This window comes from Panthera pardus, unplaced genomic scaffold (genome assembly GCF_024362965.1).
Source record: "Panthera pardus isolate Hobbes unplaced genomic scaffold, ASM2436296v1 HiC_scaffold_6, whole genome shotgun sequence".
Lineage (NCBI taxonomy): Eukaryota > Metazoa > Chordata > Mammalia > Carnivora > Felidae > Panthera > Panthera pardus.
Window position 1 is genome coordinate 105213684 of NW_026526991.1, and position 20627 is coordinate 105234310.

The following is a 20627-nucleotide window of genomic DNA, read 5'->3' on the forward strand; positions in this document are numbered from 1 at the left end:
ATGAATTAATATGTGAACTAAAGTTTTGCTGTGTTCTGTAGCATGAAGATAGTAAGTGCTTAAAATTTGAGTATTTCTTAATCCTTGACCAATGTAAAGAATCGCATGCTTAACATTAGATCATCTTAAATTCTCCATGGCTCTGGGAGAGAACTGGTTTTTCAATCTAATGCATAGATCATATTCCAAACTGAGGGGTTTGTTTGTTTTGTTTTGTTTTGTTTTGTTTTGTTTTTTAACAATATCAAGTTTAAATTCTACTCCTGAAACCATTACTCCAGTATTTGTTAACTAGCTTGGATTTAAATAAAATTAAAAATAAAATTTAAAAAATCAAGTTTTAAAATTCTGTTTATTTAAATTCTAAGACAAAGCTGGAAACAGGAGAATTGAAGACCTGAAAGCAACATTGTCTGCCATTGCTGTTCTGCCATGAAAAAGAAATGGCGTGCAAAAAAAAAAAAAAAAAAAAAAAAGGAGGTTGGCAGGAATTAAATTTGTGGTGTTATGCAAGAGAAGGCATCCAGATTACATATAAAAGTTAAACTGTTTCACACCCTGTTCCTAAACATAAGGGATATGCAAATATGTGGCAGCAGTAGGTTGAAGCCTGAATGTTTTCTTAAACATTTCTTAAATGTTAAGTATCCTGAAAGATTCCCAAACAAATAGAAAATTCTACTTTGAATGAGTGTCTGTGGTCCTAGATCCTGCTGAGTGGACCTCCTTTTAATGTCCCTCCTGCTCACAAAAAAAGAGTAAACTATCTCTAACATCCAAATAAAATCCACAACAATAAAACAATTTTTGAAAGGCATGTTAGAGATCCAACTGGATTCTCTTCCTGCATTTTTCTGTAGCATATCAATTTGATTTGCTTCATGGTTAAATGGTTCTTGGTCTGAGTGATGGTTTCATGGGTGTATACAAATGTAAAAAATTCATCAGGCTGTATATTTAAGATTTGTGCATTTTTCTCTGTTTTGTCTCAATAGTAATAATAATTTTAAAAAGCTGTTTGTGTGTTTAAGTCAGAAGGGGGTTTAATGGGTCAAGGAAAGTTTACTTCTGTGCATACAAATTATCACAAGTTCTGTTTGTTCAACAGGCTAACCAAACAGGTAGAGATTCTGCAGCAGCTGCTGCCTAGAATTTAACTGTGATGGGAACTCGGCCCTACCCCTCAACCCCACAACCCTGTCTTGCTTGTAACTGTCACTCCCACCCTGGACCTTCCTGACCTGGCTGCTCTCACTCCAGAACTAGGGTGAGAGTTGTATCTCTTTTGTTACTCTTCACCTGCAAGCCTCATCCCCATCCCTCAGCCCCTGGTACAGTGTGTGCAGTCTGCACTCAACAAATATTGCCTCTAATTCTGATCATTTTCTTTGATTAATATGTGTTGGGGGTGGGGACCAGAGTGGGAGGGGAAGAGGAAGCTGTTTTTTTTTAATGTTTTAAGTATTTTAATTTTTAAAGTTTATTTATTTATCTTTGAAAGGGAGAGAGAGCACGAGCTGGGGAGGGGCAGAGAGAGAGGGAGACACAGAATCCGAAGGAGGCTCAGGCTCCGAGCTGTCAGCACAGAGTCCAATGCGCCCGCAAACTGTCTGTGAGATCATGACCTGAGCCGAAGTTGGAGGCTTAACCAACTGAGCCACCCAGGCGCCCCAAGCTGTTTTTTTAAAGAATAGATCAGTGAATGAATCTGTATTGTGGGAAGCAATCTGGGGTGGGGGCAGGAGCTGGAATAGAGAACACACAGACATTTCTGGTTTTGCCTCAGTCTTTGAGAATGTTTTCTTAATGTTGAAAAAATGCAATAGTTTTATCATTTGCTGCACACCATTCCATGCTGTTCCCTACGAACCAAATCAGGCCACATTATACTTGCTATGTTATCCCGTGCTGTTTTTCATTGACTTTTTGGTTGTTGATATTGGCTTTTAGGGTTTGGTGTGTGGTTTCTCTCGACACAAACATGAACACATTTACCACTGAAATTTTCCTAGGGGTCTGGTCATTTGAAGCCGGAAATTGTCTTCGGGATACGTTTTCACATTCCTGTTCTTGCTTTCATCTGTGTGCCACCCATGGCATTAGGCTTTCTGTGGTGTGGTGGATGTGCTACATGTAAGTAGAAAAATGCAGCTTCTCTGATGCAGCCAAGAAGACAAGGAAACCATGGTAATATTGTGTGCTATTAACGCACATTTGTTTGTGGTCTATCAGAGCTTCAGGTCCAGCTGTCTTTGCCTATTACCGCCATCCCAGACAGTGACATCCACAAGGACAAGGCCCTTTTGCAGAATATCAAGGACACACCTCCCTTATTCGTGCTCCAGTGGCTGAGATCCGACAGCACTCCTGCTAATGTTTTCTCGATTTGAGCTCGGTGGCACTGGCTACTGGGCATTTTTTTGCAGAGGATCCTCATTAGAATTCCCCTCTGTGTCAGTTTTTTAAATCTGTTTTTTAAACAAAATCTCTAAATGCTTTTGAAACCCACAGTGTTGTTTTATTTTGCTGATAGAACCCAGATGGCAGGAGAGAGTTTTTTTCCATCATTTGAATCGCTGCACATGTACTGTATCACCTGGACACAGAAGGGTGATGTCAGGACAGTGCTGTGGCCACAGAGCCTGGTTACGCTCAGGAAAGCAGCAGAGCCAAAAAATGCCTTCTGATTCAACACTTCCGTTCTCTGTGTGACTTCAGCACATATCTAGTTACAGGGTTTCTTTTGGCAAAAACAAATTTTTGTGTGAGAGTTAGCCGGGCAAAGCCAGTGTCTCCTTGGCCAGTTGAGTTTGAGGACCCATCTGCCTCATACATCATTAGCAGCATTGTTGGTTTAGGGCCTCTCCATAGAATCTTTATTCATGGAGAAGTAGAAAGAAGCTCTAACAGCCCAGCTGGATTTCCAGGTCCTGAGTGGAATTTGTAACCCCTTTGACTTCTCAACTGAGAAAATTGGATGCGGCTGTCACAGAAAGAGAATAAATATGGAACCCCACAATGCTATGCTTGCAGCTACTTTTATTCCATTGAATTGGACACATAATAAAAGGCAGGCATACTCTGGGAGGCATAGGGCTGAACCAATGCGAGGAGCCCTACAGTCTGTCGGTTGAGCTGGTGACAGTTGTAGGCAAGACACTTATGCCCCTTTAGTTGGCAACTGGCTGAAAGATGCCGGCAATAATATCCTCTTCTGTGATCCTACTGCCAGTGTTCTAGTCTTAAAACTAAATGACCTATGAAAGAGGAAATACAAATGTCTATAACCATCTAACAGTGTATATACCCTCACTAATAATCAAAGAAATGCAGTTTAAAATCAGATAGGCATTTTCACCTATTATGAGAAAATATTTTTTTAAATGACACTATCTAAATATCTTAATTACCTTTTTGTCATTTAAAACTATAACCTAGTCTAGTATTTTATTAGGCTTTATTTTCATTAAAGGTTGGAAATCTTAAAAATAGTTTATTTTGAAAGAGCAATAAATTGCCCAATGTACTTAATGAGCAAATTTAACTGGATTGGTGGACTGGCCAATAGATGCCAGAGATGTTAGGGGCTGCAAAAGATGTTAGGGATCGTACAGTTCAACCTTTTATTCTGTAATTGAGAAATCAGGGACCTAGAGTAGCTGTGTGACTTGTCTAGGGTCGCACAGTTATAAAGAGCTGGGACTGCATTCGTAAAATATCATGGGCTGTTATTCAGACCTTGCTGTAGATAAAGAGCTTAATACAGGATTCAACTTTTTTTGTCTTTTTTAATACCTCAAGGATGTTGTGCTTTACTATCTTTCTAGGCAGACAAAATGTCATACACCTCAAAGAACAGGAATTCAGGCATTGTTACCTTCACTCAATCTGTCCTTTATGTGACTGAGTGGCTGGATACCTCTATATATTTTTAATGAGGATAGCAATCTATCTGTAATTGAAGTCCCTTTGATAGTCTTAGTAGAAACCACTTGAGCAATTATAAATAAAAATAGGGTGTTTACAGTCCAAAAGGGGGATATTTTAAAAGTATATAGATGATTCTAACATCAGGCAGAGTTTCTGTTAAGGTAAATGTTAGCTTCTGTAATGAACAAACACCCCAATGTAAGTTGGCTCTAAAACCATCAAAGTTTGTTTCTAGCCCAAGTAAAAGGCAAAATGCATGTTCCTTATCGGCAGGCAGTTCTCCAAGGGGTAATTTTGGGGCCTGTCTTGTGACTCTATCCTTAGCTCTCACTTTGAAAGCCACTATGCTTGGGGCACCTGGGTGGCTCAGTCGGTTGAGCGTCCGACTTTGACTCAGGTCATGATCTCACAGCTCGTGGGTTCGAGCCCCACATCGGGCTCTGTGCTGACAGCTCGGAGCCTGGAGCCTGCTTTGGATTCTGTGTCTTCCTCTCTCTCTGCCCCTAAGCCACTTGCATTCTGTCTCTCTCTCTCTCAAAAATAAACATTAAAAAAAAAAAAAATAGAAAGCCACTATGCTTATCTGCATCAAGGTGAAAGAAGGAAAGTGAGCATGGATGACTATTTGTGGGTGGATTTTGTGGGCCAGGCATGGAAGTGGTAGACATCATTTCTTCTAACATTCCATTAGAAAGAACCCAATCACATGATGGCATCTTAGTGCGGTGGAGGCTGGAGGATGTAGTCAAGCCGTGTGCGGTTTCAGTGACTGTTAAGTGAGCTCTGCCATGAATAGCTTTGAGGGTCCAAAGTAGGAAGACAGCATATGGGGTGAAGTATCTTCTTAGGCAAATATACATATATGTGTATATACATACAAACCCAGGAGTGTAGAAGTTATTGATAATTATTTCTACTATTTTTTGTAAAGATTGTTTTTAAGGGGTGCCTGGGTGGATCAGTCGGTTAAGTGTCTGACTCTTGGTTTTGGCTCAGGTCGGATCTCACAGTGTGTGAGTTGGAGCCCCAAATCAGACTCTGCACTGACAGCATGGAGCCTGCTTGGGATTCTCTCTCTCCCTCTCTCTCTGCCCCTCCCCTGCTCTCTTGCTCTCTCTCTCTCTCTCTCTCTCTCTCTCAAAATAAATAAATGAACTTTAAAAAAATTATTTTTAAGGAATCCCTTAATCTAATGTGGGTCTCAAACTTACAACTCTGAGATAAAGAGTCACATGCTCCACCGACTGAGCCAGCCAGGCACCCCTATTTCTACTATTAACTATAATTTTTTGTTAATTTTGATATAGGTATTTCCGTGGACTCATTCGAGGTGTTATACACACCTCAAGCAGTTTATTTCTTTAGTAGTGGTGACTTTTTGATCAATGACATGTATTTGCAAGATGGCCAGATTTCATGGATATCAAAACTGTTCTGGGGCACCTGGGTGGCTCAGTCAGTTGGGCATCTGACTTCAACTCAGGTCACGATCTCACACTCTGTGAGTTTGAGCCCATGTTGGGCTCTGTGCTGACAGCTCAGAGCCTGGAGCCTGCCTCAGATTCTGTGTGTGTGTCTCTCTCTCTTTACCCCTCCTCCACTCACACTCTATCTCTCTCTGTCTCTCAAAATAAATATTGAAAAACAATTTTTTTAAATAGTGGGAACTCCCCAAAGCCACATGCACATATACTATCATCAGTATTTTTTATTTCAATTCAATAGTGACCAAATGCAAGTGGTCTGAGGGCCTGTACTGGTGGTTGATTCCACCACTAACATTCATTATTCTCACGGCTGCATAATGCACAGACCACACCTCCTCCCCTTCTTTCCACTCAGGCTGACAGTGTTCTCCTTCGGCCCCTTATCATGTTTCTGCTGGATTAGTCCTCCCAGCTGGGCTCTCAACCCTTAGACTCTCATTCTCTATACTCCATCAATCATTATTGCTGGCAAACTATAAGCAGTTTTCCTAAATACAGATCTGATGATGCCTCTCTTCTGTTTAAATGCCTTTGATGGTTCCTAGGATTACAGAATAAAGCCCAAACTCCCAGGTGGGACCTCAGAGTCTTCCATGGACAAGTCCCAGTATGAAGGTCCTGCTTCACCAAGAATTAATGATTTGTTTTTCTTTGCATTTTGGCTTTGTTTTCCCTCTCTCTCTCTCTCTCTCTCCCACTCCTCTCCCTCCCTCTCTCTCTCCCTTTCTCTGTGGACATGAAATTGTTGTGTGATGTTCTTCTCATTCTTAGAATGTGTCATGTGTTTTCAGGCCTCTGCACCTTTGCCCAATGGGAGGGTCTCCCTCTTCCATCTCCACTTGTGGGAATTCTGCCTGTCCTCTTAGGGACAAGTTCAAATACCACTTCTATCATGAAGAATGCCCTCCTTTGGAATTAATAAGTTGATTGTAGAACTAATACTTGAATACAAATATTAGCATAACAATTGGATAGCAGTTGGTATCTCCATTGTAACATGTCACTCGGCTAAATATTGTAACTCGTACATGTCTTGTCTCAAGTCTACAAGATTATAAGAATTTCTCTTACTCTTTGAGTAAGATCTGGTAGGTGCTCAATAATATTTATTGATTTGGGGGCGCCTACGCGGCTCGATTGGTTAAGCATCTGACTTCAACTCAGGTCATGATCTCGTGGGTTCGGGACCTTTGTGGGTTCGAGCCCCGTGTCAGGCTCTGTGCTGACAACACGGAGCCTGCTTCGGATTTTGTGTCTTTCTCTCTTTACCCCTCCCCTGCTCGCACTCTCTCTCTCAAATATAAATAAACATTAAAAAATATATATTATTGATTTGAATTGGAGTCACAGAAAGAATTCCATTTACATTACTTTCTGGCATTTTCACTGGGTCTGAACTTTTTCCTTTTTTCTTGAGTAGCAAATGTAAAATAGCTACTCATTTAGTTCTGATCATGAAAAATTGCTTCCTGCTTCATTACATTGTCTCCTTTTCCTAATGACAACTCTAAAGATGATGAGTAGAGGTTGTCATTGAAGTAGAAAATGTCTATATCCCTAGCTGGTAGGTGGGATGTTGGTCCTGGGCCATGGGTTCCAGAGTTAGTTGCCCTGACTCAAGTGCCCATAGTAGTTTACATGTTCCCTCTATTACAGCCCTTGTTGTGCCAACCTTAAATAGTAGACTTCATATGGAGCTTTTGGTTTCATATGAGTAATAATTTGTTTATTTGCTTAGCTTCCGTTCTAGACCAGCACCATCCATAAATTTTTTGTGATGATGGAAATGTCCTATTGAAAAGCCACATGTGGCCAGTGGCTACCATACTGGACAAGACAGTGATATCGAGCTCCTGGGAGAGTAACATCTTAATAATTTATTATAATCTCCTATATAGTGCTAGGTGCTCAGCAGGCCCACAATAAATGTGTGTGAAATGATGAACATTTAACATTCATCGAATGGCTGCTGAATTCAGGGTGCTTGCCGGGGGCCATTTGTGCATTGCCTCCATTTTCTGTGGAGCCCCGAGCTGAGGTGGCCCAGACCCTGAGGCTTGGCGTCCATCACTGCAACCTTCACCAGGGAAGCAGGCAGCAATTGGGAGCCATTTAGCAAGAGGGTTGGAGCTCTGTGAAAGAGGCCTGGCAGAGCCATAAAAGAAACGAAAGAATCTCAGCGGTAAACCAAAAGCCTCTTTAACATGCCCAGGCCTGAATTTGGTGATCATGCTTTTTCCTGAAGAAGCTTCAGAATTGGATTTTATTGAATTCCCCAAATCAGAACCTGTGAGGCCCACAAACCTGGCCTGAAGACGGCTGGCAGAGACTCCAGCGGTGGTGAAGGAGATGGGCATATGTTCAGCATGAGCGGAGGTGAGAAAGGTGGCTGGCGTGGCTTCTCACCTGGTGAGGAAGGAAGTGAGGTTGCATCTGAGAGGGACTGAAGGATTTCTGTCTATGGTTTTCATTAGAAAGCTGCCTGGCACTTCTTCCCTTTGAGCCACAGCACCACCTAAGGGTTTGAAACGCAGGAATAACAGCTAGGGTGAGTAATAGGTAGACCCGCATAACTTAGTTATTGGTTTCCCCCCACCTAAAAACGAAGTGTAGGGGTGCCCGGGTGGCTCAGTCGGTTGAGCGTCAGACTCGATTTCGCTGGGGTCATGATCGGGTCATGATCTCATGGTTCGTGAGTTTGAGCCCCGTGTCAGGCTCCTCACTGACAGTACAGAGCTTGCTTGGGATTCTCTCTCTCTCTTTCTCTCTCTCTCTCTCTCCCGTCTCTTCACTCTCTCTCTCTCTCAAAATAAATAAATAAACTTAAAAAAAAAAGCGTCGAAGTGTCATTTCTGCATGAGCAGTAAGCTCTGGGGGGGAATTAGCTTGCAGTCTGTCTGTTCCCACACTGCCATTGGAGCCCTGCCAGCCACGGGCACACCTGACCTGGGACAGCTGGAAGACAGGCCCTGGCACTCACCACTCAAGGCCTCTGGATCTAGGGCGGCTGCTTCTGCTGTTCTTTCCACTGTAATAGTCACCTCCCACTTGTTTATAAAAAACGAAGTAACTATCCTATTTTCCATTTGGAAATTGCCAATTTTTGAAGCCTAAGGTTGGCAGCTTCAGTAAGATTCCAAGAGAGCAAGAAGACTAGAATGAGGTGAGGCAATAAATTCTCATCCAAACTTAGTTCCTGGGATGAAATTACAGAACTGTTTAGAAGAAAAGAAGAATTAGCATAACTGTGTTCCTAAAACTCCATGTGTGCAAATCCAGATTTATAAATAGTTCAGAATGACTACTCAATTAGTAAAATGACTGTTGTATATGTAATATATATAATTATAATATATAATACACGTATTATGGTTCCTTTAACTAACAGTGGCATACTTAAAAGCCTTTGGGCACCTGACAAGCAGGATGAGTTTGTGAAGCAGCCAGGAGAGATGCAATAGAAAACAGCAGGGATTTGGGGAGATGAGGAGGGCTGTGTACCTCTCACCCACTCACCGAGGCAGTCATATTCCCCAAATTTAAAAATATTGTGTTGGCCAAAGAGATTTTGTTGTCTGCCAGTTGGTGATCCTGCTTTTTTAAACAGTAAGATTGCCCCAGGTCTTTTTACAATACACTTCAGTTTGCAAAAAAAGGAACACGTTTACTTAACAGCACAAGATACATTTTTATTCTCATTAGCCTGTGGCATAGAGAGGTCATCACCCCGCCCAGGATGGGGATCCAGAATTCTATTTCTTTGCTTCTTTCACTATCCAAGCCAGGAAATTTGCAGAAGTGGGTGGCAATTTCCCAGGAAATTTTTTTTCCCCATAGGACCAGACCCAGTGAAAATAGGTTACTTTGAAGAAAGATGAGTGCATCCAGACAGCTTTCGCCTCAACTCCCTAAGTCTCTTGAAACAAAGTCCACACCCATGGCTGCCATGCTTCTTGAACAATTTCCTGTACCACACCGATCTGTGGCTATACCTTTTCTGCCTTCTTTGCTAGAGAATCTTTTGAAATTATTCAGGATTTAGGAGAAGGAAAAATTCCTTTCTTATCTTCTGTGCAGAATAAGACTTCTGATGAGGTTTTGCTTGGTCCCCAGGGAAATGACTGATTTCCTCTGCCCACCCCCACCCCCCCAACTGTAACAGATGAGGAAGAGTCAGCTGGGATGGGCCACATCTGGGAACCACACAGGGCCTGAAGTCTCTGGGATTTGCTCTGCCTGGGGTGTGGGGTTATTCTCGCCCGGTAGGAGAGGCCACTTTCACACTTCTCCAGACACTAGGAACTGGAGACTCAGGAATCATTTTTCTCTGAAACATCAAGAACTAGATTTTAGTGTGGAGGCCTCAGGATCTATTTCTGTGTCCTTGTCATCCTGTGCTGTGATTGCATCCGTTTTGCTCCATATTTCCCACATTGTGGGAAATTTCTCATCGAGAATGGCAAACACAGTTTTGAGGACGGGCAGTTTTGCATTTTTCTTGAGGGCTAGAATTAAAATCTCATCGAGCTCCTGCCCCCTTCTAATCCCCTTCATCCCCCGTCCCCAGGGCATTATTTCTCCTGCAAATGAGAGAAACAAAACACACACACTATTTGGGAGATGAGCAATATGTTGGTAGCTGGGATACCTGCTCCAAAAAAATATATTTTTTTAAATGTCTTATTTATTTTTGAGACAGAGAGAGACAGAGCATGAGCAGACAAGGGGCAGAGAGAGAGGGAGACACAGAATCAGAAGCAGGCTCCAAGCTCTGAGCTGTCAGCACAGGGCCCGATGCGGGGCTGGAACTCACAAACTGTGAGATCATGACCTGAGCCGAAGTCAGATGCTTAACTGACTGAGCCACCCAGGCGCCCCCCAAAAAATATTTTTTAATTTTCATCTCTACCAAGCCTCAGGGAAGTAGATCACACAAAAGAATGCTCTGACTTGGGGCTGAGAGGATTCATTGAGAAAAGCCTGGAAGGAAGAACTAGAGACACCTAGAGAGAGAGAGAGAGAGAGACCCTTGGGAGAAATAATTAAGGCTGGGGGGGGGGGGGGAAGGCTATGTTAATTGAACTGAGAAGAAAGATGAGAACCTGGGGATTCTTTTGAGAGGTTGCAGGATTGTCTGATCCAGTCTTGGGTACATAATTGCATTCATCTTTCGTCACTACTTTAAAAATATATTTTTGGGGGGCGCCTGGTGGCTCAGTCAGTTAAGAATCTGACTTCGGCTCAGGTCACCATCTCACAGTTTGTGAGTTTGAACGTGCGCGTCGGGCTCTGTGCTGACAGCGTACCTACATGAGACTCTCTTTCTCTCTCTCTGCCCCTCCCCCGATCACTTGTGCTCTCTGTCTCTCTCAAAATAAATAAATAAAAAAAAAATCCATATAAGAGAAACAGCTAGCTATAGGACTAAATGGTAAATATTGGAAGAAAAAGTAAAAGGGGAGGAGACAGCGCTGGTTTTGCCAGAAGGTGATTTTGCCAGATCTGCATTTCCTGGAGTGAGAAGAGAAGAAACAAAATGCTGAACCAGCCCCTGGCATGGTCATGGCAGCTGCTGTTACATGTATAGTTAATCCAGGCCTTGTACTCCGTGTACAGTACCCATGTGGTTTGCACTGAACCTGCCCTCAGTTATCCCAGGTGCTTGTCTCTGTGCCTGAATTGTTGAACATGCATTTAAGGCGGAGGTTTCTCTTTGACTATGAGGACCCTCTTTTAAGCTCCCCACCAAAAGGTCATGTGCCCCATGAGACTATAGTTGTATTTTCCACTAAGAAAATACATAAAGATCCCCTCGTTAGGTATTAATGAGATTTTTTTCTCATTTTATTTTATTATTTTTAAAAACTACCCTTTAGGTCCAACATGGGGCTTGAACTCCTGACCTCCAGATCAAGGGTCACATGCTCTGCCAACTGAGCCAGCAAGGCACCCGATTTTTTGTTATCTTAAAATATTTTTTGTTGTATAACATAACCTATACAGAACAGTGCACGGAGCGTATACCCACAACTTAATAAGTTGTTATAAAGGGAACTGCCATGTACCCATTACCCAGGTTGAGAAATAGAACATTGTTGGTGCTCCAGAAATTAATTCTCTTATGTCCTCTTCTCCTCACAATTCCCTTTCCACCCTTGAGGAAACCATTCTCTTGATGACAGTTACCATAATTGTTTCCCTGCTTTTCTCTCTGGCTTAGCCACCCATGTATGGGTCCCTAAACAATATAGTTTCGCTGTAAATGGAATCATAGTTTATATATCCTTTTGTTATATATCCTTTTGCTTCTTCTCAACATGATGTTTGTAAGATTCATGCATGCTGTTGCATGGAACTGTAGTTCATTCATTTTCATCACTGCCTAATATTTCATCGTGTTAATATATCACAATTAATTGGTCCATCCATTGTTGATGGATATGTGTGTTGCTTCCAGTATGAAACTGCTAATAGCACAGCTATTCTTGACATGGGTCCTGGTGTGCACGTTGTCTCCAGGAAAATGGAATTGCTGCCTCATCAGGAACACTTTTTTTGGTTTGTTTTTTTTAGAAGGTTTATTTATTTTCGAGAGAGAGAGAGAAAAAGAGTGTGAGTGGGGAAGGGGCAGAGAGAGAGGGAGACACAGAATCCGAAGCAGGCTCCAGGCTCTCTGAACTGTCAGCACAGAGCCCGACACGGGGCTTGAACCCACAAATCATGAGATCATAACCTGAGCCGAAGTTGGACACTTAACCAACTGAGCCACCTAGGAGCCCCAGGAACACTTTTTTAAAATAGTAACTGAGGAGCCTGGGTGGCTCAGTTGGTTAAGTGTCCAACTCTTGATTTCGGCTCAGGTCATGATCTCACGGTTTGTGAGTTCGAGCCCCACATTGGGCTCTGCTGTCAGTATGGAGCCACTTTGGGTCCTCTGTCCCCCTCTCTCTCTGCCCCTCCTTCCCTTTTTCTCTCTCTCCCAAAAATAAATGAACGTTTTTTAAAAAATGTAACAGCTTTATTTACCATACAGTTCACTTGTATAAAGTATACAATTGAGTGTTTTATAATATATTCCTGGAGTTGTGCAACCATTACCACAATCATCAGTAACACTTAAAAAATTTTTTTTGTTTATTTATTTATTTTGAGAGAGCACGAGCAGGGGAGGGGCAAAGAGGGAGGGAGGGAGAGAGACGCTCTATGTGGCCAGTGCAGAGCCTGACATGGGGCTGGAACTCATGAAACTGTGAGATCATGACCTGAGAAAAAAATCAAGAGTCGGATGGATGCTCAACAGACTGAGCCACCCAGGATCCTCCATCAGTAACACTTCTAAATGAATTAGTATTTGATTAATTACAAGGGTCTACATACATGTAGACCATTGCAGTAGAAGTAGGTGGACATATTTATTCATTCCAGAGGTAATACTTGGTTTGCGTATGTTCTGTGGTTCTGTGCCTCCCCACCCCCCCCCCCTCCCCCCCCCCCCCCCCCCCCCCCCCCCCCGTGGTAAGGAACCACTGCTTTAAGGAACTGACAGGTAGAAATTTGTCATTAAAATAGATACATGTTCCTTGAAAGATTTGCTGCGTTAATTCCATAGTACTACAGACTGCTTTAGGGCAGTGGTTCTCAAATTTTGTTGTCCATCAGAATCACCTGGAGGTGCCTGGGTGGCTCAGTTAAGACTCTTGATCTCAGCTCAGGTCTTGTTCTCAGGATGGAGAGTTTTCAAGCCCTGCACTGGACTCCACGCTGAGTGTGAAGCCTACTTAAAAAAATTGCTTGGAAGGCCTGTTTAAACAGATTGCTAGGCACCACCCTCAGAGTTTCAGATTCAATAGGTCTGGGTGGGGCTTGAGAATTTGTGTATCTAATCAGTTTCCAACTGATACTGATACTGTTAGTCTGGGGACCATACTTCTGGTAGCTGGCTATTACCTTGGAAATTAGAGGACTGGGGGCAGAAGGAATTCATTCCATTATTAAATAGATAAGAATTAGGAAAAAGACACTTACCAATTGTTGAAGGGAAAGGAGGCAATTCACAGGTCCTTGTAGTAGCTCAGAGTCTGACAGCAGGAAAGAGAGGAGGAAATATGTGCTGTAAATACTATGGAGACACAGTCAAGAGAACTTGACAATTGGTTTGGCCTGGAGGGTAAAGGACAGGGAGGAGTCAAAACAGGCAGCAAGATTCTAAGCCTGGATCCAGGGAGAGAATTGGTAGAGAACTAGCAAGATGGAGCAAGATCATGAAAGAAGAGGAGAAGAGGGTGGTCGATCAGTATCTCAACTTCTGCGCTTCTTGACTCTCTGGGAGGATTTCCCCAACCATCAATTCACTGTCAAGAGGTGACTGATTATTGCCTTCAGGTCCCATTCTTGCAGGGTGAAACCGGAAGCCAGAGATCAGGAAAATTTTCCTGGGCCTTTGATAATGAATGCCTAGTGGGAATTCAGTAACAGTGTTCAGAGGGACTACATAAATTTAACGAATAAGAATGATTCTGAGAACACTGGAAATCATTGAAGCCCTTCTTTCTTTTTTTAAAAAATGTTTTGTTGTTTTTTGTTTTTTTTGGTTTTTTTTTTTTTTTATTGTGAGAGAGAGAGAGCACCAGCAGGGGAGGGCAGAAAGAGAGAGAGAATCCCAAGCAGGCTCCGTGCTGTCAGCAAAGAGCCCGACACAGAGCTCAAACCCATGAACTATGAGGTCGTGACCTGAGCCTAGATCAAAGTCAGATGCTTAACCAGCTGAGCCACACGGGAGCCCCTGAAGTCCTTATTTATTGCAGTACCTCTCCTACCTTTCTCAAAGCACCTTGAAATTTTCTGTCCCCAATTAAGGGGATAGATACGTCAGTAGAAACGGCTTTTTTGTGGGCTGGGCCATATGGAAGCCAAAAGGGCTCCTTTGTCTCCATGAGAGGCTGGCCTTGATGGCCTGCCTTCTATTTTCGTGGGAGCCAAAGAGGGCTTTTCTTGTTGTTCAGTTGGCAAAGACTTACTGAGCACCTTCCAGTTACCCTTGGGTACGCTCCTAACCACCGGGGAGAAAATGGTGAACAAGACCGTTGGAAAGAAACAAAATACAAATAAACGGGTAGCGTGCCAAATTATGCCACCTTATAGTAAATGCTGTGACAAAAACATGGAAGAAGCTAGGGAGAGGATGATGGAGGTGGAGCCATTCTCTGGATATGACGGGCAGGGAAAGTTTCTTTGAAGGTGTGACCTCAGGACAAAGGAGCCTGATCTGCACAGAGAGAAGGGAACAATTCCCAGAAGTCAGCAAGGCACAGAGGGGAGAGACAGCATGAGGGGTGGGTAAGGAAGTATATATAGCAGTTTGCAGTTTCTGGAGCACAAAGTGAAAAACAAAATAGGATGGAAAGGTTGACAAGGGTCAGATTTTTGCAAAGCCTTGCATAATGTGGTGAGGAGTTTTGATTTCATCCTTTAGGAGGTGGGGAACCTTTGAAGGGTTGTAAGCAGGGGAGTCACATGGTCAAATATGAGTTTTGAAAGGAGCTTCTCGGTAGCTATAGTCATTGAAAGGTAATGCAATTTTATGCTGTCAAATAGACATAGTCCCTTAGCTTCTCTGCTATGAGGCATCTAAAACTTCTTTCCATGCTCTCTCCGAACTTTACATTTCTTCACATAACCACTCTGCTCCTCACCTCTGTCAGGGTTTCCCATGAGCACCTCACATCATGCCGTCTTTCCTGACGTTTATCTCTTGGTTTGTCTTTTCCCACCCAACATATACATAAATTCCAGCTCTCTAAAAACTATTTTTCTGTTTTATTTTATTTTATTTAAAAAAATTTCTTTTAACGTTTACTCATTTTTGAGAGACAGAGACAGAGTGTGAGTGGGGGAGGGGCAGAGAGAGACAGAGAGAGAGAGAGAGAGAAAGAGAGACACAGAATCTGAAGCAGGCTCCAGGCTTTGAGCTGTCAGTGCAGAGCCCAACGCCGGGCTTGAACTCAAGAACCATGAGATCATGAAGCTGAAGTCAGATGCTGAGCTGACTGAGCCACCCAGGCGCCTCTATTTTTCTATTTTAGTATCTCCAACTTTAAACAGCCAGACCTATTCACAATCCAGATATCATTTTGGATGAAGAGAAGTCTGGATTCCCCCCAAACACAGTTTGTGTGTGTGTGAGTGTGTGTGTGTGTGTGTGCGTGTGTGCGTGCGTGCACTTATACTAGTAACTTTGCAATCAGCCTTTTTTTTTGATAAACATTGCTTTTTGTGCTACTTCCTATATATCAGGATGTTGTGATCTGACAGTCATACTGTTCACAGCCCCAGTAGCAGGACAATGGTGGAAAGAACAAAAACAAAGCGGAGAGGTGTTATGTTCCAGTGACAGGGGAACTACCAAGCATGGGATATATTTGCCTGTGTTTGGGGAGAAGTAGAAAGATCTGGATTCCAAGCCAGGGTCTAGCCTTCACTTGCTGTATGAGCAAGTTTCTTAACCTCTTCATACCTTAGTTTCCCTATACTCAAAGTGAGGATAATAATGGCATATACCACATAGAATTTTAGTGAAGAATAAATGGGAGAATTGGATGTAAAATGTTTGGCTCAGTGCATGTAGGAAGTGTCAGTAAGTGTTCGCTCATATTTAGTATTGTCACCGGCTATCAACCAAGAGCCTTTTTTTTATTGTCTAGTAAAACTATACCAGCCACAATGGGGGCATACAGGAAAGTAGGGGAGGTGAGTTCTGACCTTCAGGGAGCTTTGGATCTACTGGAAGAAATATGCACAGTTCCAAGACAGCCTGTGTGGGATGGGGTGCTGCAGACTAGTTCCCTGTCTTCACAGGTGCCGAGGAAGTCCCAAATCAATGGAAAGGTTTTCATGGCATGGGATTAATCAAAGACAGCTTTGTGGAGGAAGTGAATCTTGAGCATGGACTTGGAAGTATTGCTGTAGATGAGAAAGCATCCCTGGGAAGAGGATCAGTAGGAGGGCTTGAGAGAAAAGAGGGCTTATTCTAGGAGCAGAGGGAGACTGGAAAAGATATCCCATAGCAGGAATTTCAGGAGAAGGATGAAATATAAAATGATGCCAGGCTGGGAAGTTTAGAATGATTGAAGACCTGGGAACCACCGTAGGTCCTCAAATGGGAATATTAAGATGCACAATTAGTATTTTAGGATTAGTATTTTAACGTGGGTTATGTGGGAGCCATGGGTTAGACTACAGAGAACTGGTCTGTGTAAGGAGGGTGAGCACTTACCTGAAAACAGGGAAAGGAAATATGTGAACCAAGTGCCTTTTAGGAGGTGCTTGTCAAGTGTTTTGAGATCCATAAAGAATCTTTCTCTACAGGGGCACCTGGGTGGCTCAGTTGGTTAATGGTCTGACTCTTGATTTCAGCTCAGATCATAATCTCACAGTTTGTGGGATAGAGCCCTGCATCAGGCTCTGCGCTTGACAGAGTCTGCTTGCAATCCTCTGTCTTCCCCTCTGTCAAAATAAATAAATAAACATTAAAAAAAAAGAATCTCTCTCTACAGTGGTAAAAGCAGCCACGGGAGAGGAGAAGGGTCTATCACTCCTGTCCCTTCCCTCCCCCACCCCTGCACCGCCATGGAGATCATCCAATAACTGGCAGATACCTGGACATGAGTGCAGCCAGAAGGTCACAAAAGGAGGCAATCCCTTCCCAAAGACTGTTAAGAGGGTCTCTCTTGTTATGTCAGGAATGTTAACAACATTGGAAATGTATTTTTTAATGTTTATTATTAATTTTTTTAGAGAGAGACAGAGAGTAATTGATAGTGATAAAGAGAGAGATAGAGACAGAGTGCAAGTGGGGGAGGGGCAGACAGAGAGGGGGACACAGAATCCAAAGTAGGCTCCAGGCTCCGAGCTGTCAGCACAGAGCCCCATGCGAGGCTCAAGCTCACGAACCGAACTGTGAGATCATGACCTGAGCTGACGTCAGATGCTTAACTGACTGAGCCACCCAGGCGCCCTATAAATGTATTTTTTATGTAGAGTCCACACTCTAGCTTGGACTCACAGCCCCAACATCAAGAGTCCCAGGTTCTACCTAGTGACCCCAGCCAGGTACCCTGCAAATGTATTTTGTAATTACACATTCCATAGCTCCTCCTTGGGTCACACAGAAAGAATTAGCCAGTGGCAACCAGGAAAAGGCTCCCATGGAAGCTGTTGGTTATTTTGGGGTAGGTTTCTAGGTGTGAGGTGCCTGTCTGGGGCAAGAGGGCAGGTGTGGGATGTGACACCATTTCATGTGCGACTCCTGTATGTCACTTGAGCCCTCAGGCTCTGGGGCAGGTCAGTCCTGAACACCCGGTGGTGGTGGCTTTTGTGAACAGTTCATGACCATGTCAAGCCCTTGCCGACTGGGTGGGGTTCTCATGGTTTCAGCCCTTGCCGACTGCTCTGAGGTGTGTGTGGAAGCACAGAGGTGTCCCTTTCAGGACAGCCTGGCTGGAGTCAGCCCCACTTGCCCACGTCTCTCTCCTTGGTCTCCTATCTCTGGACTAACTGCATGTGGCCACTTAAAGGAATGTAAATTGGTGACTGAGTCCACCCAGCAAAAGGAAGAGGACCTGGAGCCCTGTATTCAAATATGCACCCCTCTGGTTGGGTAAAGGTGGGCATCACATCTCAGTAAGGGACCTCAGACATGGCACAGCAGGGTCTGAGATGTGCAGCAGCGTCTCCCCCCCCCACCCCCCGCCACCTGCCTGTCCCCACAGCAGTTTGAAGAGAGGTGGGCTGGGCAGACATTGCAGAGTAGGGCTTTCCTTAGATTCCATAAAGGACCCTAAATAATGTAAGCCATCACCCCTTACTATTCTTGATCCTTGTCCCCTAACACATCGGGTGTTCACTTGTTCCCTGCCATATCCCTGGCACTTAGAGCTGTAGCTGGCACATACTAGGCCCCCTGTGTGCATCTGATTAATGACTTTAATGAATGAATGAATAACTGACTGAAGAAGTAGGGCAGAGCAGATGTCTGACCAGCTCCTTCTGGCCCTCTGGAAGCATCTCTCCCATCCCCGAACCTCTACTACTGAAGGACAGAGACCCTGGATTCTCTCGTGCTTAACTTTGTTGTTTGACATGACATTCACCTCTCCTAGGAAGGGGAGCTGCTTTGGTTCTCTGAGGAGATCTGTAGTTATGACAAAAGGCAGCACAAGGAATTCCCTTCCCTGTCTTTTCAGTATTTACTAGCTCTTTCTTCCTATGCAGAGGACAGCATCCCTTGGTTGAGTCCTGCTGTAAAACTCACCAATGACCCACAAACCGAGCTTTCAATGTGTCTCACTCATTAAGACCAAACCATGAGTCCCCGCTCAACTTCCTTCCACCCCAGTGGGATTGAGGCAGAAGTTTCTATGCTGCCCATGCTGATGAAACCAATCCCCAATCTTCTCTCTTCTCCTCCTAGCTCCGCACAAGGAAAGCAAAGAATGTAAGTGAGGGCAGAGTGGCCCTGGGGTTTTGTGACCATGCAGAGGGCAGCTCACGTCTGCCTGCATCCTGAGTGACAGCATCCTGGGGGGAGGGCGTTGGGGTTCAGTTTCAGGTGTCATGTATCTGGAAGACAGAGAAAGAAGTCCCCACATGTGCTACCATCTTTTTTCTTTTCTTTTTCAAGTTTGTAGCATATATTTTTTTAATGAGCTGAGAGTTTGATGGAGAGCGCAGGGTGGTAGGAACAGCTGTCAGCAGTGAGTCCTATCTCAGTCCATGTCTGAGTCCGGTCTCAGCTCTTGTTTGCGAGGGGCGGGATTAGAAGCTATTGGGAAGTTTGGCCTTAGCTGGCCTGTCACTGGGGAGTCAAAGCCACAGTGACCATTAGCAGGCACTGACTCCTGTCCTTGGCTCAGAAACAGTACCCCCCCCCCCCATGGCCTCAGTTGAACCTAGGATTTGAAGAACCAGAAAGATTTCAAAGGAGCTTGAAGAAAAGGTGTGACAGAAGTGAGAGACGCTGGTATGAGGGGGGCATCCCTGGGGATAAGAAGTGTCACCCGTGGGGAGACACAACTGAGCACTCTGGCAGTGGAAATATATGAGGATGTTTGTGGGGCAGGCGGGAGCAGGGGCTTTGCAGGAGGCAGGGCGGTGGGAGGGCGGGGGTGGGGGAGGGAGGAGGACCACAGGGAATGGGGGCAGCTCTGACTCCTCAGTCCCCAAGAAGGACTGGTAGGTGGAGTTGAGGATGTTTGCACAAGGAAACTCTTTGAAGCTCTTCTCTGGTCCTCCCCACTCTGGACCTGGTTCCCTCCCCTCCATAAAGCCATTAGCTTCTGGTGCCAGCCCTATCTCTGCTCCATCTCTCTTGGTTCCAATCGTTGCATTCACAGACCTCCTGCCCTGAGGGAGGGGGAGGATTTATGGGGGGTAGAGGGGAGAGGGGGAGGGGGCATCCTTTAGAGGAGGAGAGGTCTGTTAGGAAAGTAGGGTGTGGGGAGCTGTTAGTCAGCCGGGCTAGAGGCCGGATCATTTCCGAGCTGGCTCTGCATGACAAAGGGGAAAGGAGCAAGTTTCTTCTTTGATCTGCCCCCTGCCGGCCCCACACACCTGCCTGTTGGTGCTCCCGCCCCAGCTGAGATCTCAAGAAGGAAAACCAAAAGGGGGTGGGGACCAGGCTGTGGCCCAGCTTCCCTGGATCCTGCTCAGGCCACCTTCCTCTCTTGGTGGCCCCAGGACAAAAATATCTCCTAGGCTGATGACCCGAAGCACCTGCCGCCCCCTCCCGGAGAGCCTGGAGACCCAGGGCTGCGGGAGCAGTGCGGTGAGATGAGGCGGGGGCGGCGTGGAGCGTGCGCGCCAGTGTGTGTTTGCGCGTGTAGAGTCGGAGGTGTTAAGGGGTCCTGGGAAGAAGACTCATTGGGGATGTGGGGTCACGCCCTGGATGGAAGCTAAGGGAGAAACGAGATGGGGGTGGGGGGTGAATGGGAGGGGGTGTGTTTTTATAGACTTACTCCAGGATCCAGAAGCAACGATTTTTCGTATGTTTCCAAGGGCTGGAGGAAAGGTGTTCTTTCGCGGATACAGGCACAGGCGTCAGTTACAAAAAAATATGGCAAAGATGTGGGAAGCTCTTGAGCTACTAGGGAAGGGGTCATTGCTTCTGGAAGATGCGTCCTGGGCACAGACATTTGAGGCAAAAGTTGCAGACCA

The 20627-nt window shown here is 44.6% G+C and overlaps 1 protein-coding gene and 1 pseudogene across 1 annotated transcript in view; one reads left to right on the forward strand and one right to left on the reverse strand.

Moving 5' to 3' along the window:
• Positions 1-8503, reverse strand: part of LOC109276172 (uncharacterized) — a 22303-nt pseudogene extending 13800 nt beyond the window's left edge.
• Positions 1-20627, forward strand: part of WNT5B (Wnt family member 5B) — a 104946-nt gene that overhangs the window by 70134 nt on the left and 14185 nt on the right. The window lies entirely within an intron of this gene.